The sequence below is a fragment of the Tursiops truncatus genome, chromosome 9, assembly GCF_011762595.2.
Source record: "Tursiops truncatus isolate mTurTru1 chromosome 9, mTurTru1.mat.Y, whole genome shotgun sequence".
Taxonomy (NCBI): Eukaryota; Metazoa; Chordata; class Mammalia; order Artiodactyla; family Delphinidae; genus Tursiops; species Tursiops truncatus.
Genome location: NC_047042.1, coordinates 87,946,074 through 87,962,940, shown reverse-complemented (window position 1 = coordinate 87,962,940; position 16,867 = coordinate 87,946,074). Strand labels below are relative to the sequence as shown.

Below are 16,867 nucleotides of genomic sequence, written 5' to 3'. Positions count from 1 at the left end.
CAATTCAGTATCCAATTCCCACTCTAGATCAAATCCCGCGCTCCTCCTACCTCCAACCTGACTGTACCCCGCCCTCTTTAATACCCATGGTGGGCAGAGCAGAGAACGGTCTCGGTTCCCCCAAAATTGGTTACGCCCGCCCCGAGTTTTGGTCTCCCATATTTGAGCAAACACCGAGGAAACGGAACCACTAACGAAGGCCGCCGACCAAATGACAGCGGAGCAGCACACGCGGGTCAAGAAGGAAGCAAAACACGAAGAAAGGCAATAGTGTAACAGGCACGTGAGGTGGGGATCCCATCCGCCCTCGGAGTGAGAACATCAACTCCCGGCTTGCCTCTGGGCTGTTACCCTCCGAGGACTACAACTCCCAGGATGCTGCGGGAGCAGTACCCCTGCCGCTCCTCCCGCCCCTCCCCCGCCCCTCCCTGTCGGATCGGCGTGCGCCTGCGCACCGGAGGCCGGAGGAGTCTTACCCTAATGTAAGATGGTGGCCCGTCTGGCTGTGGAACCCACCGAAAGCTGAGACTCTCTCTCTCAGCCGTAAAGGTCGGACTCGCTGAAGCAATCAGGCCCGTTTCTGAAGAGTTTTTTCCCCGACACTCGTTCAGTGGTCTCTTGTGAGGACGCGGCAACGCGTGGAATCGGATAAGGGAAAAGCGAGGCAAGGCAGGCGGGTGAGTCTGTGCGGGGCTGGGCTTAGGGGAAACCCGGGGCTTACCGGCTACGAGAGAGCGGAGGCTTCGCTGGGACTGTGCAGGCCGCACCCCCCTTTCTCCCCACCCCCCGCCTCATCTTCAGCCTCCTTCTCGGTCTTCCTCCTCCTCCTCCTCTTCCTCCCTCTCCCCTCTACGCCACAGCAGTTACCGCCGGGAAAAGGGAGCGGGGCAGAAGGCTGCGCGGCGGCGAGCCTCGACTGCTTCAAAAATCTCTTCAATTGGGCAGCCGAGGCGGCTGCTCGTCTTCAGTGCTCTCCCCTACGTTTTTGTAGGGGCAGGAATCTTAGGTCTCAGGACTCCCTGTTTTCCCAACCCCCTTGCCCCTCTCTGACGTCCTTCTCCAGTGGCTCCCGTCTCCCAAGACCGAAGCCATCACTTCCACTCTGACCCGTGGTGCTCATTAATCCCACTGCTCGTTGCCCACTCGGTCCTGCCGCTTGTTTTTTGCTCCGCTGCTACCACTGTGGAGTTAGCCTTTGCTCCCCCCCGGTGCTTGCCATTAGTCCCCAGCGTATCTGCTACCCTAGAGCTTCTTCCGATTTGCAGTCTTTCCTTTAACCACATCTATCATTTTAAAGCTGCCCCTTAAGTATCTAGATTATGCTGCTGCTCGTTCTGACCCACCTGTTTCACAGCGTTCTTGGGTATTGTCCGTTCCTTCCCTCTTTCCTATACAGATTCTTTCAGCATACACTTCCAGAAAAAAAGGGATGCCCCGTGTTGGCCCCTGAAAAGTCAAGGAAGTTGGGAAGTGAATGAAGTGAGGTAGGATACTGTTAAACATTTTGAGTGAAGCTCGTTTATTCAGGCTACTCCGGAGAGGAGCGTCTTCGTTTTGCTTTCAATGATCTATTTGTGGATTATTCGCTCTGTTGGGACGTGGTTTTTTTTTTTTTTTTTTTTTTTTTTCCATTTTGGACCGGTTTCTCCATGCTACCAAGCCTTCTTCTGAATTGAGTCTCCCCAGGATACTTAATGTGGGCTCTGATTATACCAACAAATATTAGCCTGGGCATTTAAAAATAAGATAAATCTGGCACACAACCAAATTCATCTGTGAGCTCCACAAGCAAATATAAGTGGTGTTCTGATTATAAGCAGGTTATATGTGGGTTACAGATTCCTTCCAAATTGAGAATTGATTATTGACTCAGTTTTATTGATGTTCAGCTTAATTGATGACATTTTATTTATAGTTTGAGTGGAAATTTCCTCTCCAGCTAATATCTGACTTGATATTTTTGGATTTGGGAAGTTCTTTCTTTTAACATATCTAGAATGGTAGGTATCTGAATAAATTGTCTTCTCTTGAAAACCATTAGGTCTATAAGCAAAGGAAAAATCGATTTTTTTTTTCAAAACTAAATCTCATTTTTTCCATAGAAAAGAAGGGGGCTGGGAAAGAAATGACAAAGCTGTGCACATAAATGCATTTGGTAACACTCAGTGTCATTATTATTTACATTAAAAAGCAGAAAACTAGAAGCCGGTGGTGGCTTATGATGTCTGTTTTGTGAAGAAGGAGCTTTTGCTATAATCAGACTACTGTGAAGTAAAGAATTACCAGAAAAACAAACAGGATTACATAGATCAGATACATACATCTCAAATTTAAACGTAAATAAGACATTGTGTTCTTAAGATGTATGTAAAAATATTAAGTCATAGTAGCAATCTCATGCAGCAGTATACCTCTTATTTGCAAAAGTAATAATACCTCAAGTGTAAATATAAATACATATAGTTGTCCATTAAATCACTTTTGGATGTTGCTGCATAATTGTGATTTTTTTACAGATTTTATCTGTAATACTTGATGGAATCTTACATTTGACATTATATTCGCTTGATTGTGATAAATGGTCTGTTTCATCAAATGTAAACCGAGGTTAGGAAAGCTGTTTATAAAACTTCATTTTTCCTTTCAGCCACTTAAGCCACAATTTGGGGAAACTAAATAAATCCCGACTTTTCTGAGAATTGGAAGCAATTTATATAGCAAACCTTGTCCTAAGTTATGACCTGAGGTTTTTTTAAAAAAAAAGTATTACTTACTTTTAGTTTATCAGTAGGAATATATTTAATACAATTGATCTTCAACTCTAAGCAAAAAATATATTTCATTTTTCTTTGTAATACACTGGTGGAGAAGCTTTCCACTTTGAACAAGCCTAACACACGGGTTTAGAAACCCTTGGCAGTCATACTTGGCTGAATTGTAAGCAGTGTGTTCTAGGAGAGGACTGTTTGTCTGGCAGAAGAGGGTAAATTATTTTAATACATCTTTTCTTTTGTAAAGATATTTTGCTTCAATAAAAGCATTCTCAAGTAATTTTCTCCACTCTATAGTTTTTTTCCTGCCATCATCAAATTCTTAGTTATCAGCACTGTGAAGTCAAAATGAATTTACTTTGGAATCTTTAACACATCTGAAGAAGATATCTAAAGTTCTTTGATATTTTGATAGGAAATACAGAGCTGAGAGTTCAAAGTATTTTTGTATGGTTTAACTTTTTTTTATTTTTATAAATTTATTTATTTATCCTTGGCTGTGTTGGGTCTTCGTTGCTGCACGCGGGCTTTCTCTAGTTGCCGTGAGTGGGGGCTACTCTTAGTTGCGGTGCGCGGACTTCTCATCGCAATGGCTTCTCTTGTTGCCGAGCACGGGGTCTAGGCGCACGGGCTTCAGTAGTTGTGGCTCGCGGGCCTAGAGCGCAGGCTCAGTAGTTGCGGCTCACGGGCTTTGTTGCTCCGCGGCATGTGGGATCTTCCCGGACCAGGGCTCGAAACATATCCCCTGCATTGGCAGGCAGATTCTTAATCAGTGCGCCACCAGGGAAGCCCGTGTGATTTAACTTCTTAAATGTAACATTTTGAGTATTGTAGCTTCATAATTTCGTGGGGTTCTTTTTTTGGGATAGTTTGGAATACTTTCTGCCAGTTTCAGTAGTTGAATTCTTCAACTGAATAGATTATTTCTACAGAAGGGTTTTTGAACATGAGTTACTTGAGGTTGACTTGTTATGAAATTTGTTTTCACAAAGTTCCATAGACAAATCTTTAATTTTATTAGGATGAGACAGTTATAATCAAATGGCAAAATACAGAAAAATTGTTTTGTAATGCCCTTCAACTTCAGTCTGATTGGAGCACTAGCGATAACTTGCAGTTTATTACTTTGTAAAAGAAAGAGGGCATTGCTTAAGGATGAACTCCTTGCATTAAGGGAGTTTTATTTTTAAAATGATGTTATATGTATCAATATAATGAAAAAATATCTTCTCAGTTTAAGCAGTATGATTTTAGAAATCTTCCCTTTCTCTCCTTCGCTACTCGTGCTTTAAGGTTAAGCTACACTCTTCATTAGAAAAAAGTTTCTTTTTTTTTTTGGTGCCTGTAGATAGCACTTGATTGAATCTATTTCAACTCAATGTTATTATTATTTTTTAAAATTTTTTTAAAAGTTATTTGTTTATTTATTTATTTAGGCTGCATTGGGTCTCCGTTGCTGCATGCAGGCTTTCTCTAGTTGAGGCAAGCGGGGGCTACTCTTCATTGCGGAGCGCGGGCCTCTCATTGCCGTGGCTTCTCTTGTCGTGAAGCACGAGCTCCAGGCACATGGGCTTCAGTAGTTGTGGCTCGCAGGCTCTAGAGCGCAGGCTCAGTAGCTGTGGTGCACAGGCTTAGTTGTTCCCCAGCATATGGGATCTTGCCGGACCAGGGCTCGAACCCGTGTACCCTGCATTGGCAGGCGGATTCTTAACCACTGTGCCACTAGGGAAGCCCAGTGTTATTATTTTTATAGACCATTCAAATGAAATAGAAAGTTTTAGTTTATGAAAACTTAAACCTCTGCTGAAAATTCAGTTAGCTTTCTGTCATTAAGTATAGTACTGTCTTGACTTTTTGTGAAGGAAGTTACATTCATCTGTTAGTTCTAAAGAAAAACAGTAGGGAAATAGGTTATAGAGATTTTTAGTGCTCTAGAAATAGTATAACTAGAATGTACTACATACTTTTCTCAAAGGATTTCTTAATCTAAGTGGAACTTGTAAATGGTTTTCATCCCACTGGAATAGCATGTATAGGATAAAACTTGTTAACACATTTTGAGATTTAAAATATTTTGTGTTACCTCAGAGATATTAGGAAAAATCTGCAAATGCCCATGCTTATATAAAATGTGGCAATACCACTGATATTTTAAAGAGAGTAATATTTTTTTCTCAAAAGTTGAGAGTACACAAATTATAAAGATGGCATAATTTACTCACTTATTTAGTGATGCAATGAAAAGATAGTGGGACTGTTAATCCTATATTTAGTGGTTTTCTGAAAAAACTTTTTTCAGAATTGTTTTTAATCTGATATTTATGTGGCCTTCTTTATTAGAAAAGATTGTGTAGTAAATGTCAACTTTTTCATGTGTAGTAATATTAACCCAATGGGTTTTGTCACATTTCTTTTTTGTAGCATGATTCTTTTATTTGTTAATCAGAAAGTAGTTTATAGAAGAGAAAATTTCAACACTATTTTGGCCCCTTAGATTAGCCTTACCGTAACAGTTTTTCTTTTACTAGAAGAGAGAAATTACATGCTACTAAAAAGAAGATGATTACTTTCACTTGCTAGGAAAATGAAACTTTAAAGATAGGGCAAGTACAAAGCAATTTGAGTATGAGTTTATTTTTCTCCTAAGGAGTTTATTTGTGAGGATGGTTTCATTCTTTCTAAACTCTGTTTATACAAGAGAGTTGTCCTGTTTTAAACTTTAATTGCATTGGGTGATGGGCAGATGATGTATTGCTATTGGGATAAAGCTTGCTATTTGTATACATCGGATATCTGTTCGCAATCAAATATGTTATTTAGTTATGGTATCTAAAACCTCCCCTCTTGAGTATTTAGAGAAAATATGGAGAAGGGGAAATCAGAATAATCAGATTGGTTTGTATATATGCCTAAAACCAGTTTTGGGGGAAAAAAGTCAAGGCAAAGAAGCAGTGTAATTAGAGCATTTAATTAAAGAACCATTTAAAGATAGATGTTTGTATCACTGCTTTTGGAAGGAATTAGTGAACGATGATGTAGGGAAATAATGGTTGAATTTTGAAGAGTAGTTATAGACTGAAATATCAAAGGGGTGGAGCTATATGTTGTCATCAAGCCAAATATCTGCAATTTCTTAATCATATTTTTCAGGTCTCAGAATAAAGAGGAAGTGCTAATTTTCCTGATTATTTAAGAACCTACTAATTCAATCCCTGTTAAGGGCAATTGGTGTCTTCAGATAGTGAATTTCTTGAAATAACATTGGCTGATTCGGGTTATTGAACATTGATTTTAGCAACTTTTTTTCTTTTTATTTTCTGCCTTTCATATTATGCTTTTTTTTTTTTTTTAAACAGTGTTTTGTGATTTTCAGCTATTGTTTGGGTGGACCCTTTTGTGAATGCTGTAATTGAATGAAAACTTGAAATATAAGCAGTATTGCTTTTTTTTTTTTTAGCATCTTTATTGGAGTATAATTGCTTTACAATGGTGTGTTAGTTTCTGCTTTATAACAAAGTGAATCAGTTATACATGTACATATGTTCCCGTATCTCTTCCCTCTTGCGTCTCCCTCCCTCCCACCCTCCCTATCCCACCCCTCTAGGTGATCACAAATCACCTAGCTGATCTCCCTGTGCTATGCGGCTGCTTCCCACTAGCTATCTATTTTACGTTTGGTAGTGTATATATGTCCATGCCATTCTCTCACTTTGTCACAGCTTACCCTTCCCCCTCCCCATATCCTCAAGTTCATGCTCTAGTAGGTCTGTCTTTATTCCTGTCTTACCCCTAGGTACTTCATGACCTTTTTTTTTTCTTCCATATATATGTGTTAGCATACGGTATTTGTTTTTCTCTTTCTGACTTTCTTCACTCTGTATGACAGACTCTAGGTCCATCCACCTCACTACAAATAACTCAATTTCGTTTCTTTCTATGGCTGAGTAATATTCCATTGTATATATGTGCCACATCTTCTTTATCCATTCATCTGTTGATGGACACTTAGGTTGCTTCCGTGTCCTGGCTATTGTAAATAGAGCTGCAATGAACATTTTGGTACATGACTCTTTTTGAATTATGGTTTTCTCAGGGTATATGCCCAGTAGTGGGATTGCTGTGTCATATGGTAGTTCTATTTTTAGTTTTTTAAGGAACCTCCATACTGTTCTCCATAGTGACTGTGTCAATTTACATTCCCACCAGCAGTGCAAAGAGTGTTCCCTTTTCTCCACACCCTCTCCAGCATTTATTGTTTCTAGATTTTTTGATGATGGCCATTCAGACTGGTGTGAGGTGATATCTCATTGTAGTTTTGATTTGCATTTCTCCAATGATTAATGATGTTGAGCATTCTTTCATGTGTTGGCAATCTGTATATCTTCTTTGGAGAAATGTCTGTTTAGGTCTTATGCCCAGTTTTGGATTGGGTTGTTTGTTTTTTTGTTATTGAGCTGCATGAGCTGCTTGTAAATTTTGGAGATTAATCCTTTGTCAGTTGCTTCATTTGCAAATATTTTCTCCCATTCTGAGGGTTGTCTTTTGGTCTTGTTTATGGTTTCCTTTGCTGTGCAAAAAGCTTTGAAGTTTCATTAGGTCCCACTTGTTTATTTTTGTTTTTATTTCCATTACTCTAGGAGGTGGGTCAAAAAGGATCTTGCTGTGATATATGTCATAGAGTGTTCTGCCTATGTTTTCCTCTAAGAGTTTGATAGTGTCTGACCTTACATTTAGGTCTTTAATCCATTTTGAGTTTATTTTTGTGTATGGTGTTAGGGAGTGTTCTAATTTCAGCAGTATTGCTTTTGGTAGTAAGATTAATTTTTCTTTTGATGGAGATCCCCTCCATTTCGATTAGATTTTTTCCTTTAATTTTAAAATTAATTCTTAGTTGAGAATTAGCTCTTACAAGTTTCCTGTCAAATTAGATCTTTCCAGAATTCTTTTTCATACTTTAAATGGGGACTTAGGTATTTGTTGGGTAAAGAAAAGTGTTATGATATGCCTTGGTTTTGTCATTTAAAGTGAAGTAAAGACATTATTAGTGTTAAAAAAATTGACTTATTAACATGAAAAATTTTAAACAAAAGTAGACACAGATCTCTATGTGTGTGTCACTTCAAAGATCATCAACTCATAGTCAGTCTGGGTTTACCTGTGCCCCCACTTAGTTTACCTATGCCCCCACTTAGTGTACTCTTTGACCTGGATTATTTTGAAGCAAATTCTCGTCATCACAATTATTTCATTTGTACTAGAACTCTTTTTGACATATAATATCCTTGATTTTTAAAAAAATCAGGATTATTCAATCAATTTTTCAAATAGTGTTTAAGTACTTATTATAGACCTACTTCTTGGGAAATGACCCAGCCTCTTCTAAGAGTTTATTATCTTGTTGGGTATACTTTCATAATAATATAACTAGCACTATCCAAAGCATTATACAACTAACGCTTTGATACATGGGTCTGAGTCCATTATGTTAGTATAGGGTTATCTAGGAGTAGGGCTTCCTTGAGAAAGTGGGACTTGAATAAAGAATATGTACTGTCTGCATAGGCAGATCATCTTCAGAAGGAGAACATTCCATACGTTCCATGTGGGGCTTGGAAGCAGGAGCAAACACTTGGTGGGAACCAGCATGATGTGAGAGAGGTGTAAGGAGTCTGATCTCAGTAGAATAAGGTGTTAATTTCTGAGAATGGTGTCAGAGAAATTAGTATGCTAGAGTAGGGCTAGATTATGAGGTGTATTCAGTGTCAGGTTGAATCTGATCAGCTACGGTAAGGAGCCAGTAGTTGGTTGGGGGCAGGAGATGACATGATGAAAGTACTGTTTAGAAAAAGATTCCTTCTTCAGTAGTGTGCAGCATATTTTGGGGTTGACAGTTGAATGTGAAAAATTAATGAGTAGGCCATGAGTAGAGATGTTGGTGTGGATATTCTACACGATTTGGCACCTAATTGATTCCATCTTCTCTTCAGTCCTTATATCCAGAAATGACAACAAGGTTTTGGAGAATAGAGGACTGAAGAAATGTCTATTTGTCTTTGATAGTAAACTGCAATTTGTTATCCAAGCCCAGCTTTTGAAAAGGAAGTGATGCATGATTACTCAAATAACAATCTCAAGAAAATTCAGCAGAAAATAGCTACTAGTGTTTTCAAATAATTTTAGATATGTATTCACTGGGAGTTTGGAAAATAAAGAAAATCTTTATTACATGATAATGAGATGGAACATATTTCATTTGTAAAAGGGAAATTGATGCCTCATCTGCTTCTTATGTGTGTAAGAGTTCAGAAGAAGTATTAGGAAATGTATATTTGAACAGCTTGTAACCAGTATATATTACTGGATAGCTTTAAAGTTTAATAATGACCTGATTAATGCAGAAGGAATGGCATAAAATTCTGATGAATAGGGCACTAATATTGTCAGCCCCAACCTCCTTTAAGGATGGATAAGGATAGGTCAGCAGGCCAAAGAAGAATGTAGGGACATTATTAAGTGAAAGTTTATTCTTTGATTTATTTTGATATACTTTGTTTTGCAAAGGTATTATTAAAAACAGATCTGGTTACACAAAAGCCATATTTATTTTATTTGAAAATGTTTTTTAAGTTCTCAGACCCTTGAAGTTATTCTTTTCTTTGTTTTGGTTTGTTCACTTCATTAAACCAACTTTCTTCATCTATTGTGTATTTCTGGATAGCATGCTTGCTTTGTTTTGTGAAGGATAATTTCATTTGTTATCTTAAAGCAGCAGGGGAAAAGTAGATTTCTTGTTTCTGGCTTTGTAAATAGTAGATGAATAATACTGTATTGCCATTGTTCTCTTCCTGCTTCCCTCAGTATCACATGTATTCCCTTTCTACAATATTTAGCATGTGGATCTCAAGAATTCTTATAGTTGAGTCTGAAAACATCTCAAGCTTAGGTGCTTACAGCTTCAAAATTTAATTTACCTTAATTTACCAATCATTTTCTTTCCTATTATTATAAAAGGTGTAACCTACAATAATGCCATGGACCTTTCGGGTACTTGGGAAATATTAATAAGGATAAAGATAATGATGCAATATAGTGCATTGTTGGGAAATATGTGTTTTTCATGGATGTTCCCTCCATCCTAAACCTCCTTAATCCTGGTGATGTGACAGAACTATTTTTCACATTTTTTTCCTTCTTTATTTAGCGGGTTATGCGTACTATCTAATATGGTCACTGGAATAGAAAGCTTTTGCCTTCTGCTTGGGTATGTTTTAACAGAGCCTGTAATATTTTAATTGTGGATTTAAGATTGAATTGCTATCGCCTTTGTGCAGGAGAATCTTGAGGAGGATTATGCTTCTTTCTCATTACCACCCAGTGTATGTGGGAAGGAAGTAAATATCAAATATGCAGTATAGGAGAACCTTAGTATTTGAGAATATTTTCAGTGGTAGCTGCCAATCCATTCTTTTCCCCAAGAACTTTTAATTTAATGCCTTGAGTGTGGAGCCGCTTAAAAGTGTCACAGTGGGTGGTGGAGGGGAGAGGAGAAAATGGTTCCATGCTCCAAAAATCTCTCCCAGATTTTAACAACTTGAATTAATCTCAAATTATTAGTATTTTGCATAGTTTTATTCATGAAATTCTTGGGAGGGAGCCCTTTTGTGTGAGTGGCTTTGGGGTGTCTTGGGTAGCTGGGAGGGCAGGTGTATTTCAAACCTAGGAAAAGGGAGGAGAGGCAGAAAATACAGTGAAACACTTCAAATTCTAATAATGACCACGGTGCATTTTTGCCTAAGGCATTGATGGCACTGGCTCCTTTGCTGCCTTTGGCTACATACTTTAGGTTTTCTTTTCTAAGTTAGGCTTCTAGTTGGGAAGGCTACAGACTTTAGCCTTTTCTAAGTCAGACTAGCATCCTTGTCCAGGCTTGTGCATTTTAACCTCTCTAGCTCAAAACCTGACCATTTTTGTGTCTTTAATCTGCCAGAAGGAAGGGGGAAATGGGAAAGAGAAGAAAATGATGTGTGTGATACTCCTCATTTTGCTCATGTATTGGCGTAAGGTTATTCTAAGATTGTTTTATAGAAGAACCTCTTCCTTTCATTTTTAATTTTATGTAATCAGTTATAAAGTAGTTTCATGAATTTACTAAATTAATACTTAGAAATCTTTTAAAATGTCCTTTAGCAATAGAGTTGGTGATAGGTTGAAGAGTACTGATGTTAGATGCTTCGTGGTACTTTCTTGGAATTTCTTGCTTCTACTAAAATCTTTTCTGTTGTCCTGGACCTAGTCCTAGATGTGAACTTTGCTTCTAAAAAGTAAAGCTAGTAGTATTTTTTAAGGTAGTTACCATCCCTGCACTGTATTCAAATCTGTTTGATCCTAATGAAAACAAGTATGACAGTAAAATACTTTAATATAGCTGTGCTAACAAAACAACATTTGTTAGTCATGTGTTGCCCTCTATTTTTTTGTCACGCCTAGCAAGTTTTCAGCAGCTTTGGAGAACTCTGAATAATATATGATGTGTTTGTGTTTACAGGTTGTGCTTTTTATTATATACTACTAAATTCTGTAATTTTTAAAACTTGACATTATATTAAAGGAAATATTGCTCTTGGAGTAACGGGCTAACTTAAATGATTTTTTTTATAGTTGAACATAGTTTTCATTGGTCTATAGATTTGCTTGCCAGCCCTTTCAATTCCCCCTACTTTTATTTATGGCTTCTGCTGGGAGCATGCAGTTTAGTATGGAACCAGACTGCCTGAGCCTGAATCTTACTCCTACCACTTCTTGTCAGACCTAGGGCAAGTTACCTTATGCTGTCTGGACCTCAGCTTCCTCATTTGTAGAATGCAGCTATTAAGATTGTTGTGTGGAATAAATGAGTTAATGTATATAAAGTGCATGGAATAGCGTTTGGCATATAGTAAGCCCTGGATACGTGTTTGCTGTTTTTATATGTTTGAAAGAATTTTTTAAAAATCTATTTTTGAAGACTTATCTTTTTATTCAGTGTACTTTTTAATGTCTGGGTAGTAGACATATGTTTTTAGTAGTTACTTGACCAGCTGGAAACACAGGTAATGTGTTTTAGGGGGTAATCAAAGGACTGACCTACCTGGAATTCTTTTGAATCAAAGAGTAATGGAAAATGAACCTGGACAGGTATGATAGAAAATAATTATGGAGTATTTTGAACTAAGGCAGAGAAATTTAGATGTGGTTGATAAGAGGGGAATCATTGCAATCACTGCAGGTTTGTTTGTTTTAAGTCAGGGGAGTGATGTGTTTAAAATAGTATTTAGGGGAAGATGGTTTTGAGTGTCCTTGGTAGCATAGAATTATTTGATTTTACGTGGATAAGAGGATTTCTTTTTTTTTGTCTATTCTGTTCACTGATATATCCAAAGTGACCCAAATAGTGCCTGGTAGGTAGTAGGTGCTCAATAAATACTTATTGGGTGAATAAACCTTAAGGGGGACTGAGTTAACAGAGACAAGCACAAAGGAAAGTAAGCTTTTGGATACCTACCTTTAAAGGGGTAGAAGTGAAAAAGTTTGTTCTTTTAAAATATTTATTTATTTATTTGGCTGCGTCGGGTCTTTGTTGCAGCACGCGGGATCTTCATTGTGGCACGCAGGCTTCTCTCTAGTTGTGGCGCACAGGCTCCAGAGTGTTCAGGCTTAGTTGCTCCACGGCATGTGGGATCTTAGTTTCCTTACCAGGGTTTGAACCCATGTCCCCTGCATTGGAAGGTGGATTCTTAACCACTGAACCACCAGGGAAGTCCCTGAAAAAGGTATTATTAAAGGAACAATTAGAGAGGTAAAAGGAAGATAGAAAAGTTTGTCTCAGAAAACAAAGGAAGAGATTTTCTAAGAGAGAGAAGTCACGGGGATAGGAAGATCTAGGATGATACCACTTCAACTTCAAGAAGAAAAAAGGAATTTACATATTTCAATGCAACATTCAAGCAAAATGAGAATAGAGAAAGCCCTTTGGCTTGTGTGTGACAATCACTAATTACATGAGAGCGATTTCAGTAGACTGAGAATGTAAATCAGATTGGCGGGAAGTTAAGAAGGATGTTAAGTAGAGACTGTAGCTAAAGACTATTCAGTAGTAGGTAATGACTATAAAAGTGGCAAGAAGACAAATTATAATAGCAGCTTTCACGGTTATTGAATGTGTAATATGAGAGATTCTATTTATTAGAAATGAGAAAACTTGAGGCAGTCTTTGTGCTGAATGTTCTTAAGTTTCACAGTACAGAAGACTTATTACACATGCTGCTTCAGGGCTCTGCTACTTGATAACTCTGTAATCTTGAAGAAAGTTGCTTAATCTTTTGTGCCTCAGTTTTCTTCCTTGTGAATGATGGAGATCTATTTCATAGATCTGTTATGTTCATAGATCTACGTTATTTCATAGATCTGTTAAATTACTTAATCTTTTTAAAACTCTTACAACAATGCTTGGTATATAGTAAATATTTGATAAATGTTAGCTGTTATTATCATCCACTGCTGAAGTAACGTAGAGAGTAGGATTGGACGATAGAAGAGAAGAAATAGAAAAAAAAAATAAAATTATTGCCAAGTAGTGGTAAGAACTAAATGGAAAAGCCTTAGAATCTTTGCTCTGACTGTCCCTCTGCCTGGAGAACACTTATCTAATTACAACATAGCTGTCTCAACTCCCTCAGAACTTTGTTCACATGATGTCCTTTTCACTAAGGCTTGCCCTATTTATTTACAGTTAGCATCCAGGCCCCTCTCCCCTAATATTAATATTTGCATTTTAAAGCTTTTTTTTTCTATAATACTTATCTCCAAACATATCATATAATCCACTTAACTCATTATATATGCTGTTAGTTGTTGATCTCCATCTACTAGGATGGGAATGTTTGTTCTTTGATGTAGCCCAGGTTCTTGGAATAGCACTTGGTACATAGTAGGTGCTCAGTATATGCTCATTGAATGAGTAACTTATTTTACCATTGACGTGGGGTGGATGGGGCAATCAGTTTAAGTGGTGGTGGGGGTACATTTTTGGAGGAGAGCCAATTTTCTGAGATTGAGGGACACTACATAGAAGTTGATCTCAGAGACTTTGTCTTCTCAAATGGGTTTTCTGAGTCCATTTTGGTACTGGTTTTCCTGGAAATCACTTGGGATACTCATTTAGCTGAGGAAAAAAAATGTAAGATGTATCTCTTTTTTTCCCCTATAATAATTATATTTTATATTTGATTAATAAAAGCTTATATTTGTGTGCTTATTAGAATCTAGGAACTGTTCTAACTTCTTTATATTATTAATTTTTAAAAACTCTACAGCCTTACAAGTACATTACAGTTTCCTTGTAAGCTGTCGTTAGGGGTGAAGGAAAAGCCCTTTGCACTGCGACAAAGGGCAGTGCTTTCCCAGATTTTTGTGTTCCATTGACAGGGAGCTTCTGATACCTCCCTCTAGCAGTCACAGCCTAGACACTACTGCTTGCCTAAAGTCCATCAGGACTAATCTCATTATATCTTTTATCCCTTTTTATGTCAGTTACTACCATCCTTCCAGGTGACAGTTCATGTCTCACACTTGAATCCTCACAATTTTCTGAATATTTCTTATCTTTTCACTCCTCTCCATCATCAGCAAAATTTCTTGTATCCTTGTTTTTTTTTCCTGAACACTTCCTCTACTTTCTACTTTTCTGAAGACACTGCCTTGTACATGTTGGCTATAATGTTTTTCATTTTTTTCTTATATACTATCATCAGGGGTCAGTGAGGAGTCCATGCACTGAGATTTAAGACTGCATTTCCCATTCTGACCTCTTCCATGGAATAGGAGTCAAAAAGTGAGCCTGGTTATATTGTTCAAAAATCCTTATGTTTGCTGGCATTTCTTGCATTCTGAGTTACTCATCTCTTCTTCACCTCTAGCTCTTAACTTACTGTCATTCTTGGTAATAACACTATCCCTTTTTTTTTTTTTTTTTAATGGTAAGCGGGTCTCCTACTGCTGTGGCCTCTCCCGTTGCGGAGCACAGGCTCCAGACGCGCAGGCTCAGCGGCCATGGCTTACGGGCCCAGCCGCTCCACGGCATGCGGGATCCTCCTGGACCGGGGCACGAACCCATGTCCCCTGCATCGACAGGCGGACTCTCAACCACTGCGCCACTAGGGAAGCCCAACACTATCCCTTTTAAAATTCTTGGTAATTTCAACATATACTATCTGTGTTGCTTCTATTACTGTGGCCTCTTAAGTTCTAAAATTCTTTAATGATCTTGCTCTCCACCCTATCTCAGTCACCACTCCATGGTCATATCTTTCTTTTTTTGGCCATACCTCATGGCATGTGGGATCCCAGTTGCCCAACCAGGGATCGAACACATGACCCCTGCAATGGTAGCACAGAGTCCTAACCACTGGCCCTCCAGGGAAGTCCCCATGGTCATATCTTACACCTTGTTATTACCAATAACATGAACCCCCACCCCACCATGACTTGCAGTTCATGCAGCCCCTCTCTGACCACCATCCGTCTTTTCAGCTCCTTCCACGTACTTCCCAACTCAACAAGCTTACTATCATTGGGACCTCCAGTCCAATTTCTATTCCCTTTGCACTGTCCTTTGCCACCCTTGATTTCCTTTCTTCCCTTCTTACCTAGTGTATTACATTCATTACCTAGGTATCAATCATTATATTCATTCGCTTTCATTGGCCTCACCTCTCTTGCTCCTTTCTTGCTTCTTCATACTTACTTGGCGAAACCTTAACCCTAGTTAAATCAGATTCTCTGAGTTCTTCATGTCTGCACCTGTGCAGCTGACAGGGACTAAAGACTGAAAGTTACTGAAAAGCCCTTAATATTGTCTGGAAATCGTAGTCTATTTCCTTAGTCCATTTGGTTTCCCCTCTCCTAGATGACCTAGTTTATACCTTTGCCTTTCTCCTCAAACTTCCAACTGTCCTCATACTCACTCTCAGTTGTTGGACCTGCTTTCTACTTCATTGAGAAAGTAGAAGCAGTCAGAAGAATATTTATAGACTCCACCACCTATGTACCTACTGATATGACATTGCCTGCCTTCTATTACTATGGATGAATTGTCTTTGGTTCTGTCTAATCCCAGTTCCTCTGACTAATGCATTAGATCCCATCCCCTTTCATTTACTTTAGACAGTACTCTAGCAATTCTCCTCCCTCTCTGTACATCCTCAGTTCTTCCTTCTCTTCTGGGTCATTCCCATCAGTGTACAGGCATACTGTTTTTCTCATCATAAAAATATCTTCTCTTGATCACTATTCTTTGCTCTTTTTTATTTCCATTGCTATAGAACCTCTTAAAGCATTGTCTAAGTGCACTTGTTCTAATTGTTTTCTTATGTTCTTTCTTAAGCCTATTCCAATCAGGCTTTTGCCCCTATCACTATACTAACATTTTTTTGTTCAGGTCTCCCAACAATGACATTATTAAATCTAGTAGTCAGTTCTTTGTCTTATGCAATCAGTCTACATTTGACAAAGTTACTTTCTTCTTCCTCTTTGATACACTTGTTTCACATGCCTTTTAGGATACCACATTCTTTTGGTTTTCTTCAAAACTCATTGGCTGCTCCTTCTTAGTCTTTCTTGTAGATCCCAGGCAGGGCTTACTCCTTGATTATCTTTATCTGCTCTCACTCCCTTGGTGATCTCTGCTAGTTTCATGGCTTTGAATTCTAAATATTGATGAGACTCAAATTTATTTCTCTAGTCCAGACCACTCTCCTGAACTCCAGATTTGTATGCCCAGTTGCCTACTCACTATTTCCATTTGAATAATTATTAAACATCTCAAACTCAACATGTGCAAAATGGAATTTTTGCTCTTCCCCCCACCAAGTCTGCCCTCTCATACCTGCGTCACCCACAAAGCCTTCCTCATCTTAGTTGTTGGCAGCTTCAAGTTGCTCAGGATAGAAACCTTGGTAAAATCATTCTTGATTCTCTTGTTCTCACATCCCACATTCATTTCATCAGGAAGTTGTTGGCTCTACCTTTAAAACATACCCGGAATTCAACCAGTTTTTCCC

General features: G+C 38.3%; 1 protein-coding gene across 8 annotated transcripts in view; it reads left to right on the top strand.

The window, feature by feature from the left end:
• Positions 1-467: 467 nt before the first annotated feature.
• The window catches only part of CNOT4 (CCR4-NOT transcription complex subunit 4), a 141,680-nt gene continuing 125,280 nt past the window's right edge, over positions 468-16,867 (top strand). For 7 of the 8 annotated variants that reach the window (XM_019951556.3, XM_019951724.3, XM_019951503.3 and 4 more), the window contains exon 1: positions 468-677. The gene's annotated coding sequence lies outside the window, so the exon portion shown is untranslated. Of the gene's footprint in view, positions 678-1,396; positions 1,485-16,867 lie in introns of all 8 variants that reach the window. The other variant, XM_033863324.2, reaches the window with a different exon arrangement.